The sequence below is a fragment of the Amphiura filiformis genome, chromosome 2 (assembly GCF_039555335.1).
Source record: "Amphiura filiformis chromosome 2, Afil_fr2py, whole genome shotgun sequence".
NCBI classification, from domain to species: Eukaryota; Metazoa; Echinodermata; class Ophiuroidea; order Amphilepidida; family Amphiuridae; genus Amphiura; species Amphiura filiformis.
The window spans coordinates 89,125,148-89,141,756 of record NC_092629.1 but is presented as its reverse complement, the minus strand read 5'-3'; positions in this window follow the sequence as shown (position 1 = coordinate 89,141,756).

Here is a 16,609-nt window from a genome sequence, read left to right as displayed (position 1 = left end):
TGAAAGTGGTCACTGCAGTCAGTCAAACATTATAGGAATTGAAATTTCTTCAGTTTGGTTTCACACAAGGACACCGTGTTTATTTATAGTGCTGCAACAGTTCAGCGAACTTTCATAATGTAAACATTGGTTGATAACATTCCTTCGCGTACCCTACACTGGAATTGACCTTTGCAGTCGCGTGCCAACCACACGTCAGAGATTCTTCAGTAGCAGTCAACCATCATGCAGAAATTGAACTATTTGTTTTTCACATGGTCATATTGTGTTTTCTTTCAGGTGACACACTCAGTGATAAGTCAAATCTAATTATGTAAAGACAACTGCCAGGTACACCAAATTAATTGATTTTCTTTCCTCTTTTAAATTGGAGGACCAATTTCCTCAGGCCGTGAAGTGATGTAATAATCCTTCATATAAGAAGTACCTGGATAAGATAGGTCGTACATAGTTCAGATTCGGAAGAAAATGATGTGTCGACATTTTAATACTCTTAGATAAGTCCACGTGTTTTCAGTGCTACTGCCCTCTCCTTTGGAGAATATGCCATTCTAAAAGTAGACAGGAGAGTGAGAGTCGTGTGTAGCTATTCAACAGAGAAGGAGCTAAGACCATCACTGTGAAGTGAATTGGTAATTAAAGCTGATAGTTAACTATGTAGAAGTTAACAGGTTTCAATATGGCATGATTCTTTAGGCAGGAGAAGTACACTGAGAACTCGTCTTATTAAACATTAAGGCTCGGGCCAGGATGATTTGCACATCGATCCTGAATGCCCATCGTTAATAAAAGAGAGGTATCTCGACAGTAGTAACAAAAAGAATGTCTTAACGTCTTTCGATCAAGTCACACGTTTGTCTCTTCAGAATCAAGATAACCGAACCCAGATGGATTGTAGGCCCATTCGCGTATCTCTTAAAATAATGAACGTACTTCCATTTCCTACAGGATAAGTGGACAACTACGAATCCCTACACTCGCATCCTGCAACGTCATGTAAGTTCATTTTTAAAGCAACTGTCCGAACAAACACAAAACGTTTTAAAACATTTAAAACATGTTATATTTTGGGGTTTTGGTTTCGGTAGAAACGTTTTAATAACATTAAAATGTCGGGTTATAGGCCTATCAGGGAAATTCCGGGATAGGCTTCTACGGAATTCATAACAATTAATGCTTTTTTTTATCGGCTTCGCCGTTGGACAAGTTTAGAACTGTCAAGCTTTCGTCAGGAGTAGCTCTGACTTCTTCAGGACAAAGTACCTCAGAAGAATGAGACATGTAGACCGCCCCTTGCCTACTGATGGCTCTGAAAAGAGCCGTTCACTGAAGACTGTCCCTTGTCATCAAAGAACAAGCAGGTCTCGCCTATCTGCTAATTTAAAAGGTTTTTGTTGGCTCTGAAAAGAGCCGTTCACTGGAGACTACCCCTTGTCTACAGAAACAAGCAGACCTCGCCTATCTGCTGATTTTAAAGGTTTGGTGGCTCTGAAAAGAGCCGCTCACTGAAGACTGCCCCTTGTCAACAGAGATTAAGCAGATCTCGCCTATCTGCTAATTTAAAAGGTTTTGGTGGCTCTGAAAAGAGCCGTTCACTGAAGACTGCCCCTTGTCTACAGAAACAAGCAGACCTCGCCTATCTGCTGATTTTAAAGGTTTGGTGGCTCTGAAAAGAGCCGTTCACTGAATACTGCCCCTTGTCAACAGAAAACAAGCAGACCTCGTCGATCTGCTAAATTTAAAGGTTTGTTGGCTATGAAAAAGAGTGCTGTTCACTGAAGACTGCCCCTCGTCAACAAAGAACATGTAGACTGCATATACTGTAATAGAAGTATACGGCTTACCAGGAACGGTTTGGTCACTCATGGACCGATTAGGGAACTTCGAACTTGGCATATCATTTCTTCTCAAATTGTGACCTAGGTCCCGACATTTAACCAGAGCAGTTTCATCCCCTGCTTATGTAAAGGTCATTTTTACCGTCAAGAAAAAAAGCCTGAAAACATACTACAAAACTATTTCTAAAATGTTTTCAAAAAGTTATTGTAAAATATTTTTAAAGACATTATGTTAGAATATTTGCAGGAGGAGGTTATATGAAAAGGTTTTTACCCTTTGTATACCCTTTATATAACCCGACATTTAAACGTTTTCTGACCACTTTTTCGAACCTTTGGTGAATGATGTCGAAAACGTTTTGTGTTTCATACCACATTCTTTTTTATTTGAAAATGCAGCAAGTCCTATTTTTTCCGTGCCAAAAAAGATAATGAAAAATATTTTAAAATAGAATGCAATATTCGTTTCTTCCATAAACATGATCAATATCCTAGCATTGTCGGCGTTTTGTCGCACCCCCTCCACAACCCCATGCACCATATAGCGACGGCCCCTGTATCCTATAGGCCTATATATATGAATATACGGGTTGGAATTTTCGATTTATGTCACTTACGTTAGAGGGGAGGGGGGAGGGGGTTAGCCGTCTAACGAAAGGACTTTCGTTTATAGGGCTTCATCGAACTTTTGGGTTGTTCCCTTAGAGGAGACCGGGGCAAAGTGGACTATTTTTTTTTGTCCAGCACAAACAGGAATACACAAGCGGCTAGGGGACGCAGGGGTAACCTTGTCAATCAATGGTTATTCTATTGTCTACCAAAGTTAAGCTTATGACATCACCAATACGTTTATAAATATATCCATGATCAATCCAATCGATACCGTAAAATGGGGTAACTTTGGGCACTTTTCAGAGTTTTTAAACCACTGCTTCCAAACAAAACCAATTATATTTCCAATTATCTCTTTTTTATGACATTATGGTTCCCTTCTACAGCTTGAAGTTGAAAAAGATGTGTTAATAATTTTGTAAAGGGTGCCCTAGGGGTTAAAAATAACCCGACCAAAGTTACCCCGCGTTTGGGGCAACTTTGGTCAGAGTATTACATTCCATGAAGGAAAAAAAATCATAAAAATTGATCTTCGCTGTATATGGGCAAGTTGTTGTTTTTTGTGACATTTGACCCCTTGCAAAATTAATCAAGCACACATCCTTGCTCACAAATATCGATTTTTAATTCTTCTGAAAAAAATGTTCAAAAATACCGATTTTTTTCGTAAATTTCAAGGAAATTGGACATGAGCGACTATTATATCTTCCAAATGTATTTCTTAACAAATTGACACCAAATATGACTAAAAACAATATTGATGTACAAAAATATGACCATTTGAAAAAATATATTTGACCGACCAAAGTTACCCCGCTGACCGAAGTTACCCCATTTTACAGTAAGCTTCGATAGGCAATTTATCCCCTGCGAAATTAACCAAGTTTTACGTGTGTGCATAGATCTGCATGCCATGGACTTAAAGTTAAATAAATATAAAATATTACAATTTGAAATGAAACTAGAGCCGCTGTGGCTCTCGAGCCACATATATCGTAGGTTTTTTCTGTGATGGCTGTTGTAACTCTGGATGGGGGCGGGGATGAGGTGGGGTTGGGGCTTGGTTGTTAGGATGTTGGTGGTTACTTGTGCCTAATGCCCTACCAAAGGCTGATATCCTTCCCAAAACCTTTCCTATTGCACCACCAACTGCAAATTAGGTGTGTTTAGACGGTAGCCCACTTACAAGCAAGCCGGCAATTAAATTATGCCAGGGAAGTGAGACTAGGCTGCAAGGGCGTGTGTGTCCACACGGGACTTACTTGTAAGCCAACATGGTCTATAATGAGCCAACTCAAAAGTAAGAGTGACCTTCACTGGTAAATTATGCCATGATTATGCACAATCAGAATAGAATTGGGTCATCAAGGTCATGCTTACATGCGAGTTTACAAGCAAGTCTTGTTCACACTGGCCTTACATTCGAATGTACTTCGCTACCCCGGGGGGGGGGCACTTCAATATGAAATGGATATAGGTGTAGGGCTGGCACTTTCGCAGTAAGGGCCATTCGGTGAGAGCAAAATGTAAACAATATGGGGTCATTGGGTGAGAACATGACTTTTGGAACCTTTGGGTGAGAGCCGAAACAGTGTCAAAAAACCTCAAAAATCAAATTTTTAGTTCAAAAAGGCTTCAAATTTCTTTGTTTTGTCAAATAATAGGTAACAAAATCAGTGATAAATGAAAATTGCTGTTCAAATTGAAAAATAAGGGTATTTGGGTGACAGATCAAATGGAAAAATAAGGGGCCTTCGGGTGACAGAACATGTGTTCGTAAAAAAGATGGGGTTTTTGGGTAGAGCGACGCTGAAAAAGGGGGTCTTAACAGCCCTACATACGCGTTACCTCCAAAGTGAGAGTGCCCCCCGGGCTCGCTATACATGTAAGATATCTTACATGTAAAATCGTCACTTGTAACTTGCATGTAGCTACATGCGAGTGCGTTTAGACTGGCACTACATGCAAGTTTACATTTGAATGTAGTTACAAGCGACTTTACAAGCGATCGTCTGAACAAGCATATAGATGGGCAGTCGAGTGCCACAATAGCTTTGTTATTATATGGTTTACTTGGGGGCCAGAAACCAATCACTCCAGTGATGACCTATTATTAACTTGTTGCTTGTTTATAAATAGGCCTACCATTTTTTTTTGTGGCTATATGCCCAAACCTGAGATATTTTCCCCAATATTCAGAACTCATGACTCTTATGAGTTCGTTCTGTCAATAAGAACTAGCGATCTTGATTGTACTTATCATTTCCCCCATTTCATTCTGATCAATAGGCCTACTGCTGAAAATTCTGATCAATTGACAATTTTAGAATGATTCCCTCAATTCATACTACATGTTCCATTGGCATTCATCAGTTCAAACTTGGTTCAGAAGCTTACCTTTTCCACCAACACAACTCAAAATACACATCAAAAAAAGAAAAAATTACAAACACAAATCACCCAACAAATCTGTCCAAATCCATCAAAATATTATCCAGTTCGGATGTGAAGACATATTCACATTGTTGCAATACCTCTTTATCTCAAACAAAGGTTAAGTTGTTACATCAACTTACATCATAAAACTGGTTTCAAAAAGACTTTTGACTGTTTGATACAATCAAGATAATTGCACTATGATCATTTTGTTCAGATATCTCCCTTTCGCACTGAAACAATACCATAATATGTTTTGACAGAGAAAGTCACTGACCTGGTCAAGTTCATATTCATATATACCACAGTCCCTATAATCTGTGGGTATGTACAGTGACACCATCTCCGTAAAGGCTATCGGTCACCAGCATAATACCAATCATTGCTCAAATTTGACCTCATCTTTTGGAATATGAGTTTTTGTACCTAGCACATTCAAAGGTCATTCAATTATTGTACAGAAATATTGGGCAAAAGAACTGGTGCGATGGGGATTGATGTTAGTGTTACTACTGAATATTAAACAGACTCTCCCAATGGTCACCCATTCTTACAGGGCCTTCTCCTCTAAGGTTTACTATCTCCCGGGTACTATCTATACCCTGATGAGGCAAGCAAATAGTTAGTGACATATTCCTCAAGTACTAGTAATATCTGTCTTTAAAGCTCTTAAACAAACGTTTTGTAATGAGTCAATGGGGTAAGCCTACAGTACCACACGCTTACAACAACTGGGCACTTTACTCGAGGTATAAATACCCAGTTTACTCGAGTTAAATACCCCTCTCGCAATACAGCTAGTGTGAAAGTACCTTCGCATACTTACAACTGAACACCCCTTAGCTAGTGTGAACACCACTCCCTTCATTACAAAACAGCCACACCAATCCTGCCACTAATATAACAGCTCCTTTAAAACAAACGTCCCATATTACGCACAATTAAGAATAACACAAACAGCACCCACTCACCTTACAGCAGCTATCACACAAGTCATCTACAAAACTTTCTGAGTTCAAAGTAACTAAATTATTTGGTTACAACTTCCTACAACCTTGAACTTGGTTCAAGTCCATTCAATCAATATCACATTACTTACTGCACTTACAACTCCTAAAATCCCTACTGGTATTTCACTTCTAGTAAACACCTTTCACTACTCCCTAGGGATCATTGTGCATTCACAACCTTATCAATCCATATGTTAATACTCTCTCCATTAATCTCCATCAACTGAAAACAAACAATTTGGCCAAGTTCAACTAAACAAACTTACCAATTCCCACTGCAAATTCCAATTAATATTAACCCTTGAAACTCCACAAAAACCAGTCTAAACATTCATTAACACCACATTCATTAAATCATCAACTCCTCCCAAAACACATTTTTCTACCCTGTCACGCTCCACTACACAAATCGCAATTGAAAAAACAATTCAATATCCATTAATTACTACACCACAATTTATCGAAACCTAATACCATGTACCCAAGCACTCACACTATTTCACTGAAAATGAAGTAAGCTCGTGGCCACGTACAAATTCAAGTATCGTAGGAGGATAGCCTCCCTACGATAAATAAACATTTATAATAAGAACGAAAAATCATCACAATGTTATGAATATAGTCTGTCCACATAGAAGTACAAAGTAAATAGACCTCGGAACCTGGAGGTATGAGAATAATTATTTCAGTGCAATGCTTCTTTGGCGTGCCAACTGCTGTGCGATTTGTGCACCACGCTCTTTACGAGTCGCGTCACGCTCGCGTGTGGCGCAAAGCATCGACCCCCGATGCCATAGATTTGGTTTGTACTTCTAAGTGGACAGACTGTAGTCCTATAAATGATATTCATAACCTCATTAATAAACGCGATGCGTGCGATCCAATTACATTTAGTTATTTGTGAAAACGCGAACGCAAATCGAGGTCATTAATATCTCACAACTTTTGACCGCAAAATGCGTAATTGTTCCAATGTCGCACACAATTGACCGGCGTTTGCGTGTTGTTGTGCGTCGAGCAAACTGCGGGCGCGCTGGCTGCCGTATTTGGATTGCGCGCTACCATATTTGCACAGATTGTGATACGCACTTTTGTTATTGGTCGTCCTGTTTTAGCCTGATCGATTTTTGGAAAGGGGAGATGTAAAAATCATCTATTTTTGATGCAATGTGATGTTATTTTGTAAGGTGAAGAGGTTAAAGTGACGGTTATGAATGAGGTTAATAACTTTGCATCGGTAATATGTCGGGCATTGTGAAAAATCTAAACATTTTGCTTTGGACCTCGGAATATATTCCTCGGTTCCAAAGGCAAAATGTTTAGATTTTTCACAATGCCCTCCAAATAACCGATGCGCAGTTATTAACCTCTAAATAATGATAATGTTAATTCATTGACCATGGAAACACACTACAAAAATATTTTTTTAATGTTTCCAAAATGTTATTGAAAAACATTTTTTTCTAAGTATTTTGTCACCACTTAAATAATATGTTTGAGAATATTTGCAGTAAGTTATCAAAAATGTTTTTGAATGTTATGAGCTTTATTCCCTTTATATACCCTTTATACATGTTATATAACCCAACATTTAAACATTTTCTGGCAACCTTTTCTAACCTTTTGCAAATGATGTCGAAAACTCGAAAACATTTTGTGTTTGCTGGGATAATTGAACATAATTCAAAATTGAATAACACAATATATTATATAAATAATAACAAAAATAATAAATTGCAAAACTATAATACTATTTACGTATTAGCCTACTCAAAAGACGCATTCCTATTGTATTAACAATTATGAGAATTATTAAAGTGCTTAGTTTACTTTTAGCCAAATAAAAAATGACAAAGCGCATTTTAATATAACATTTCTCTGGTATCCCGTGTATCGATCCCGGGTATTCATTTTAGTGTCTCTGGCTGTATGTATAATGTAATTATTAACCGGGCGATGTCGGTGTGCCAGGTTCATTTGGGCCGGCGGAGTAGAGTGAAACGTGGAGTCTCAGGGTCAGTGGCATAACTACCGGGGCAGAGGGGGGGCAACATGCCCCGGCGCTACCCTTAGGGGGCGCCAAATTGACCAATTCATCATCGATTCTGCGCCCCTCCAAGCGATGAAAGTCAAAATTTTCACCCAAATTTGTTAGTGGTAGGCCTTATTTGTCCAATGTTTCAAGAATTGTCCGCGTCTGGGGGGCGCACATTTTGTTTTTGCCCCGGGCGCTACCAACCCTAGTCACGCCACTGCTCAGGGTGCAGGCTGTTCAGGTGTGTCTTCATTGTCAACACCACTTAGGGCTGCATCATGGTCATATCATTATACCACGTGGCCGGCGGATTACATAATTATGAGTGGGGTCTTTCCGGTGTTCCACTTTGCCCCATCCTTGTTGGACTATTGTCCACTTTGCCCGGTCCACTTTGCCCCGACCACGTGAGATTTCTCCCGACATGCATCACTATCTTGTACGCTATTACTATCCCTGTTTGTGTGCATAGAAGCTCATAGAATAGGCGTCCCATCTGTCATTAATATGGCTATCGAAGTAATTCAGCAAAAGCACATGCTTTGGCTGATAATAATATTTCTATAACCTTCGGGTTAAACATAGGCTTATGAAAAATAGATATTTTCTGTCAAAATCACACATAGGCCTACCGCACAGTGACATCGCCCCGATATCTTCATAGTAGAAATCGCCATGGTAGGTTGAATCCACAGCCACACATGGCTATTTTATTCGGACCTTATGAGATGCATATTATTAGCGAAGTGACCTGACTAAGGCTATGACAATAGACGGGGTAATTGATTTCTCGCTGTGTGAGCAAGCTTGTATACGACATTGCGGTACTGTCTCCACTTGAGTGAGTGCCGCTATAGCCTGCTGCGCGCTGTATTCCATAGGCCTACAGGACCAACGCAATATAAAATTGAGAGTTTGGGTCAAATTTTGAGTTCAAAGCGCACGGCCAATTTTCAAAGCGCACGCTAACGACTATAATATATGTTCAACACGTATTTTCAAGTGTATGAGACCACATCTGGTTTCTTGAGAAAAATTCATTTACGGGAGAAATTCATCATTTTCTAACTCAGTATCCGAAGATTTTCGTCTGATATCAAAATCGTGCATAGCAATTCACGTGTATCGATCCAGTGTATTCATTTTAATGTCTCTGCTGCACCAAATAATTATTTGCCAGGCGATGTCGGTGTGTACCGTACCTAGTTCCATGCCGTGTTCTAAATATAATACATGAGCTTGGAGATTGAGGGCACAAAGAAGTTAATGGGGTGTTTCGTTTTGCCCCGTGGTCCACTTTACCCCAATCTCCCCTACTTACTTTGTAGGGCCCTACTTCAAATTTCATGATATCTCTGCTAAACGAATTAATCTGCAAGAATTTTTTTTGTACATAACATTATAGCCAGGGGTTTCCAGTGGTATAAAATGCCCTTTTAATTGAAATTAAACGTCACAAGTCACAGCATGTGAAAAACACCGTTGCATGTTTTTAGGAAATAGGTCCAAAATAAATGTCATATAAATTATTGACTGAGTTTGTTGAAGTAAGTTGTTTTAACCTCTTGAAAAGGGGGGGGGGGGCACAAAGTTTTGTATGTCTAAAGAAGGGGGTGGTCAAAAGTTTTAGGTTCTCTGGATGGAGTGGGTCCAAGTTTTGACTCCATGCAAATAAAGTCCCCCCACCAAAGTAGGCCTATTTGTGAACACTCCCTAATTCAAAAATAATGTAAGGTACAATTCATGTAAAAATGTCAAAAGGGTCCGCCTTCATGCCCCCCCCCACACACACACACACATTCAAAATTAGAGCCTCTGAACTGACTTTCTTCAAGCCTGTTAGCTAGGGGTAGGGCTTTGGGGGAAATAAGGGAGGAGGGTCATTATTTACGCCAAGGGGAATGAAGGAGGTGAGGGAGAAACACGAAAAAATCTGTACACAGCAAAAACAAAAAGTAATTTATTCCCGAGTAACGTGTATTGAGTAAAAAAGGGAGTAATAATTTACTAAAGAAGGAGTAAAACCCGAAATTCTGATTACTCCTCCCGGAAGAAAGAGCTTGCTCTGGGATTACGTGTAGAAACTCGAGATTTTTTATCAAGTACGGAGTAAAAAAAAAGTAAATTTTTACTCCACGAAGAGTAAAATCGCTGATTTCTCTTCCGCTTTCGCGAAGTAAAATGACCACGTAGAGTAAAATTTACTCCCTGAGTGATGTAGACCCGTTTCCGAGAACACGCGCGACCCCACTTACGGCATCAGATGCATCATTTACTATCTGCATCATTTACTATCTGCATCATTCTGTCGGAACGCGCCCGCAAACGGATATCTTCTAAAGATAGCATTGCGGGCCTAATAAATAAATAGCACTTAGAATCTCATCCCGATTCATTGCATCTTTGTTCGATTTAGTTGAATATTTCACCATTTTATTTTAGTGTTCATTCGAGTCAGTTAAACCTGCTGTTGCTATAAGGCCTACTCATTTTGAATGATGAACTTTCTTTTGGAGCAACGGTGCCAAAGAGGTGCAATTAAAGCGAGACGCAATCTTCGACGCCGGTCAACTTGCTGTCGTGAGCGTCTTCAAGAGAGGAAGGATCCTTTTCTGAAGTATTCGGATGTCAAATTTAAATCGCGCTGCCGATTCAGTAAAGGCAATGTTTTAAGGTTTACTGATCTGCTTGAACCTAACTTGTAACTGTCAACAAATAGGAGCAGCCCTCTCCTTCCTGTTCAACAAATATTGCTAACCTTACGATATTTTGCTACAAGAAGTGCCTCCCCCCATATTTGACATGTCCAAAAACCTTGACGTTCCACATGAACTTGCTCCCATGCTTTCCTCTTTTTTTGCCTGAGATTTATTAAGTGATGTGATGAGTATGTAATATCGCTTTAAACTTTCAGATCACTAATGTATTAGAAAGAAAAAAATTCGCCGCTACATGATGGAGCAAAGATTTAGAGAAAATAATGTAAAACATTACTTCTAGAGTAGAAAGATGCAATGAATGGGGACGAGATTCTAAATGCTTTTTATTTATAAGGCCCGCAATGCTATCTTCAGAAGATAGCCGTTTGCGGGACCGTTCCGACAAAATGATGCAGATCGTAAATGATGCATGCCGTAAGTGGGGTCGCGCGTGTTCACAGAAGATGATGCATGTCGCAACGGGTGATTTGCAAATCGCACCGTAAATGGTATCTTGGGTAGATAAAAACCAAACAAACAAACAGACATACAAACAAACATGAAATATAAAAGACAATACACCAAATGATCTTTCTCGGCATTCGGCCTATATGCCAAGCTATAAGAAAAAAAGGGGGCAAAAAAGAGGTAAAAAGAGAGAAACAGTCAGATGCGGAAAGTGATGAGTATTATGTAATATCGCTTTAAACTTTCTGATAGGGACTGATGAATTAGAAAGAAAAAACTAGCCGCTACACATGATGAAGTAAACATTTAGAGAAAATAATGTAAAACATCACTTCCAGAGTAGAAAGATGCAATGAATCGGGATGAGGTTCTAAATGCTATTTATTTATTAGGCCCGCAATGCTATTTGCCGTTTGCGGGCGCGTTCCGACAAAATGATGCAGATCGTAAATGATGCATGCCGTAAGTGGGGTCGCGCGTGTTCACAGAAGATGATGCATCTCGCAACGGGTGATTTGCAAATCGCACCGTAAATGGTATCTTGGGTAGATAAAAAACCAACCAAACAAACAAACAAACAGACAGAAAAACAAACATGAAATATAAAAAAAATATACCAAATGATCTTTCTCGGCATTCGGCCTATATATATATGCCAAGCTATAAGAAAAAAGGGTGCAAAAAGAGGTAAAAATAGAGAAACAGTCAGATGCGGAAAGTGATGAGTCTGTAATATCGCGTTAAACTTTATGATCGGGACTGATGTATCATGAAGAAAAAACGCGCCGCTACATGATGAAGTAAACATTTAGAGAAAATAATGTAAAACATTACTTCTACAGTAGAAAGATGCAATGAATCGGGGTGAGATTCTAAATGCTATTTATTTATTAGGCCCATAATGCTATCTTCAGAAAATCTGATATAGGCCTATCAGGGCAACCAGCGTCCGGGGGCAATAGAGGTGAGAAACCTTTGGACAATGAAGGCCCAATTGAAGCCATTTGTCATTTTTTTTTCAATTTTAGCACTATTATTGGGTGCTATTTTATTTTGAAACAGCCGCAAATTGGTGAAACGAAAGCCTAATTGAAGCCACTAAAAAGTTTTCACCATTATTGTATAAAATAAACAATTGTTTTAAAAATAACACGTGGATGTCCATAGCAGAAGCAAAAAGGAAGACTTGTCCATTTTTGAAAATGAAGGTCCAATTGAAGCCATTTGCATGGGGACTGTAGGGCCTATTTACATTATTAGGCCTAGGCCTATTGTGTATAAATTTAGTTTTAAAATGGAAAATTTGGAAAATTATTTTAGTGCATCATTTTTACACTATTATTGCCTTAAACAAAAAACAAAGAAGGCCCGATTTGAATTTGAAAAATTAAAAATGTTACACTGATCCACTGACACTGATGTATCATGAAGAAACAACTCGCCGCTACATGATGAAGTAAACATTTAGAGAAAATAATGTAAAACATTACTTCTAGAGTAGAAAGATGCAATGAATCGGGATGAGATTCTAAATGCTATTTATTTATTAGGCCCGCAATGCTATCTTCAGAAGATAGCCGTTTGCGGGCGCGTTCCAACAAAATGATGCAGATCGTAAATGATGCATGCCGTAAGTGGGGTCGCGCGTGTTCACAGAAGATGATGCATGTCGCAACGGGTGATTTGCAAATCGCACCGTAAATGGTATCTTGGGTAGATAAAACCAAACAAACAGACGACATGAAAATGAAAAAAATATACCAAATGATCTTTCTCGGCATTCGGCATTCGGCTATAAGAAAAAAAGGGGCAAAAAAGAGGTAAAAAAGAGAAACAGTCATATGCGGAAAGTGATGAGTCTGTAATATCGCTTTAAACTTTCAGATCACTAATGTATTAGAAAGAAAAAAATTCGCCGCTACATGATGGAGCAAAAATTTAGAGAAAATAATGTAAAACATTACTTCTAGAGTAGAAAGATGCAATGAATCGGGACGAGATTATAAATGCTTTTTATTTATTAGGCCCGCAATGCTATCTTCAGAAGATAGCCGTTTACGGGACCGTTCCGACAAAATGATGCATATCGTAAATGATGCATGCCGTAAGTGGGGTCGCGCGTGTTCACAGAAGATGATGCATGTCGCAACGGGTGATTTGCAAATCGCACCGTAAATGGTATCTTGGGTAGATAAAAAACCAACCAACCAAACAAACAAACAAACAGACAGACAAACAAACATGGAATATAAAAAAAAATATACCAAATGATCTTTCTCGGCATTCGGCCTATATGCCAAGCTATAAGAAAAAAGGGTGCAAAAAAGAGGTAAAAATAGAGAAACAGTCAGATGCGGAAAGTGATGAGTCTGTAATATCGCTTTAAACTTTCTGATCGGGACTGATGTATCATGAAGAAACAACTCGCCGCTGCATGATGAAGTAAACATTTAGAGAAAATAATGTAAAACATTACTTCTAGAGTACAAAGATGCAGTGAATCGGGATGAGATTCTAAATGCTATTTATTTGTTAGGCCCGCAATGCTATCTTCAGAAGATAGCCGTTTGCGGGCGCGTTCCGACAAAATGATGCAGATCGTAAATGATGCATGCCGTAAGTGGGGTCGCGCGTGTTCACAGAAGATGATGCATGTCGCAACGGGTGATTTGCAAATCGCACCGTAAAATGGTATATTGGGTAGATAAAAACCAAACAAACAGACAACATGAAATATAAAAAAAATATACCAAATGATCTTTCTCGGCATTCGGCCTATATGCCAAGCTATAAGAAAAAAGGGGCAAAAAAGAGGTAAAAATAGAGAAACAGTCAGATGCGGAAAGTGATGAGTCTGTAATATCGCTTTAAACTTTCAGATCACTAATGTATTAGAAAGAAATAAAATCGCCGCTACATGATGGAGCAAAAATTTAGAGAAAATAATGTAAAACATTACTTCTAGAGTAGAAAGATGCAATGAATCGGGACGAGATTCTAAATGCTTTTTATTTATTAGGCCCGCAATGCTATCTTCAGAAGATAGCCATTTGCGCCCGTCGCGTATGTATACGCGTTGCGTTGCGACAAAATGATGCAGATCGTAAATGATGCATGCCGTAAGTGGGGTCGCGCGTGTTCACAGAAGATGATGCATGTCGCAACGGGTGATTTGCAAATCGCACCGTAAATGGTATCTTGGGTAGATAAAAATCCAACCAACCAACCAAACAAACAGACAGACAAACAAACATGAAATATAAAAAAAAATATACCAAATGATCTTTCTCGGCATTCGGCCTATAGGCCTATGCCAAGCTATAAAAAAAAGGGTGCAAAAAAGAGGTAAAAATAGAGAAACAGTCAGATGCGGAAAGTGATGAGTCTGTAATATCGCTTTAAACTTTCAGATTGGAAGTAATGTATTAGAAAGAAAAAAATTCGCCGCTACATGATGAAGCAAAATTTAGAGAAAATAATGTAAAACATTACTTCTAGAGTAGAAAGATGCAATGAATCGGGACGAGATTCTAAATGCTTTTTATTTATTAGGCCCGCAATGCTATCTTCAGAAGAGAGCCGTTTGCGGGACCGTTCCGACAAAATGATGCAGATCGTAAATGATGCATGCCGTAAGTGGGGCCGCGCGTGTTCACAGAAGATGATGCATGTCGCAACGGGTGATTTGCAAATCGCACCGTAAATGGTATCTTGGGTAGATAAAAAACCAACCAACCAAACAAACAGACAGACAGACAAACAAACATGAAATATAAAAAAAATATACCAAATGATCTTTCTCGGCATTCGGTCTATATGCCAAGCTATAAGAAAAAAGGGTGCAAAAAAGAGGTAAAAATAGAGAAACAGTCAGATGCGGAAAGTGATGGTATGTAATATCGCTTTAAACTTTCAGATCACTAATGTATTAGAAAGAAAAAAATCGCCGCTACATGATGGAGAAAAATTTAGAGAAAATAATGTAAAACATTACTTCTAGAGTAGAAAGATGCAATGAATCGGGACGAGATTCTAAATGCTTTTTATATATTAAGCCCGCAATGCTATCTTCAGAAGATAGCCATTTGCGGGACCGTTCCGACAAAATGATGCAGATCGTAAATGATGCATGCCGTAAGTGGGGTCGCGCGTGTTCACAGAAGATGATGCATGTCGCAACGGGTGATTTGCAAATCGCACCGTAAATGGTATCTTGGGTAGATAAAAAACCAACCAACCAAACAAATAAACAGACAGACAAACAAACATGAAATATAAAAAAAATATATACCAAATGATCTTTCTCGGCATTCGGCCTATATGCCAAGCTATAAGAAAAAAGGGTGCAAAAAAGAGGTAAAAATAGAGAAACAGTCAGATGCGGAAAGTGATGAGTCTGTAATATCGCTTTAAACTTTCAGATCACTAATGTATTAGAAAGAAAAAAAATCGCCGCTACATGATGGAGAAAAAATTTAGAGAAAATAATGTAAAACATTACTTCTAGAGTAGAAAGATGCAATGAATCGGGACGAGATTCTAAATGCTTTTTATTTATTAGGCCCGCAATGCTATCTTCAGAAGATAGCCATTTGCGCCCGTCGCGTATGTATACGCGTTGCGTTGCGACAAAATGATGCAGATCGTAAATGATGCATGCCGTAAGTGGGGTCGCGCGTGTTCACAGAAGATGATGCATGTCGCAACGGGTGATATGCAAATCGCACCGTAAATGGTATCTTGGGTAGATAAAAAACCAACCAACCAAACAAACAAACAGACAGACAAACAAACATGAAATATAAAAAAATATACCAAATGATCTTTCTCGGCTTTCGGCCTATATGCCAAGCTATAAGAAAAAATGGTGCAAAAAAGAGGTAAAAATAGAGAAACAGTCAGATGCGAAAAGTGATGAGTCTGTAATATCGCTTTAAACTTTCAGATTGGAAGTAATGTATTAGAAAGAAAAAATTCGCCGCTACGTGATGAAGTAAAAATTTAGAGAAAATAATGTAAAACATTACTTCTAGAGTATAAAGATGCAATGAATCGGGACGAGATTCTAAATGCTTTTTATTAAAAACCTCGCGTCGAGGTTTTGCCAAGTTTTAAAAATAACGGTTACTTAATGAAATAGCGGTTAGTTCATGAAAAAGAAGAAGTGAAATTTAGCAAAACGCGACGAGGTTTATTTGCCCGTAAGAGAGCTCTATTGTTCCGCTATTGTATCCGCTATTGTATCCACTATTGTATTCTATTCATAAAAGCTACTGCAAGAATCGCGGCAATCCCTGATATTGCTGGTGTCTACCGCCGGCGTTTCGTATTTATTAACATTCAAAATGATCCGATACTCTTTCATTTATAGACTTATTCCCACTTTTTATATAATATTCAGAAATTGCAATTATGAAAACTACAAACTTTGAAAGTGAAAATATATTACCATCGAAAATATATCATACTTAAATTCTATAGAATCTATAGAGGCATTGCATGTGAAGTATC